We start from the raw sequence: 1,684 nt of genomic DNA on the forward strand, positions 1-1,684 counted from the left end.
AAATTATTACGGGTAACTCTCAACAGTGCAGCAGGTTCAGGGAGCGAATGGTTCTTCAGGCACCATCATCATTTAGGGTTTTGTATGATGTGTATGATTTAGGGTTTTTTTTTATTTTTTTTTGATTTTTTTATTACCTACATTAACTAACAATACAGAGGGAAAGATTTAGGGTTTTGATGGCCGTTTAGGGTTCGGTATGATAGAACCAACACTATGAATTGTGCCTGGAAACAGACCAGAGGCAAGCAAAAGTGTTTAAATATTTGTAAAGTGTGTTCCCTTCTGTGCATGCCAGTCCACACAATTCTGGTCCTGTTGAATTGTCTGAACTGTTTTGTAGGTGGTCCTACATACAGTTCCTTGAAGTAATCTAAATATTTCCTTGAAATAATCCTAAATATTATTAGGAAGCTTGTTAATGGTAGCCAGGTCGTACTTTTCAAGGTAATGCTGCAACAGGAATTAGTTGATCAATCTAACAAGCAAAGAAGAAACTGAAACAGAACCAAGCGGAAGTACGGAATGTGCTTCGTTCTGAGAGCTCTAAATTGCCATCTTCAGGGGTCAGAGAGAGAGAGAGAGGACCTCTGAGCGGTCAGACAGATTCATTGAGCAGTTTTGTTCAGAGACTGTGGTGGAGGAAAAGTAATTATAATGTTATGGCTGCTGGCTGATCCTCCTTTTGTAAGGCTAAGAGCCACAAATGCAAGTGTGATGTTTTCTCAATGGTTAATGGTTAATAAATGGCAGCTAATGGTTAATAAATGGTCTCCTGATAGCTCTACAGTCCTCTTATTCAAGGACCTATCACAGTCTGGAGAAAGTGACATATTCACCCCATCTGAAGGGAGGAGGGGGTGGTCTCCCATGCTCCATTTATGATTGAACTGAAGCTCTAAAGTTTTATGAATTTAGTTTTATGAATCGTCTTTGGGGCTTTGTTCTTCCTAAGTTCCTCCTGACAGTTAGACACATGAAGCTGCCTTATAATGAATGAATCAGACCATTGGTCCATCAAGGTCAGCATTGTCTACTTAGACTGTCAGTAGCTCTCCGGGATCTCCGGTAGAGGTCTTTCACATCGCCACCTACTTCATTCTTTAAACGGGGAGACATCAGGGATTGAACCTGGGACCTTTTGCATGCCATGCAGATACTCTCCAGCTGAGCCACGGCCTCTTCCCAGAAAACTTGGTCATCATAGTAGCCCTGTGCACATGGAGGGCCATCTTCACTGGCCTGACCCCTGACATCCATACATTCAGCTGAACATCTGCAGTGAGCTCTGCATGCAAAGAAGGTTATGCACATGGCTTTGTTCGGGTGAACCAGAGCACTGCAACTTCCACTTGCACAGAAAAAGTGTTCTCATGTATGCTTATATACCTGTCAATCTTCTTTCAGGTTGAATATGTGGACATTGGGAGAAGGGCCAGTAGGCACAATCCAGCTCCTTTTTTATGCTCGTATAGTATATGCAATATAGACATGCTGCATGTGAATGGATATAGAGTAGCTTGCTCAACTTTATAGGATAGCTAGAGAAGACTGAGATTAGAAAATAGCAAATATAGAATATTTAAAATTCTGAGTGAATGAATATCCTATGTAGCATGGGAGCTTTCACATAACAGATGAAACAGATGGGAAAATAATATCCCCAAGACATGCCTACAGATTG

The sequence above is a fragment of the Eublepharis macularius genome, chromosome 3 (genome assembly GCF_028583425.1).
Source record: "Eublepharis macularius isolate TG4126 chromosome 3, MPM_Emac_v1.0, whole genome shotgun sequence".
In the NCBI taxonomy this organism is placed as follows: Eukaryota; Metazoa; Chordata; class Lepidosauria; order Squamata; family Eublepharidae; genus Eublepharis; species Eublepharis macularius.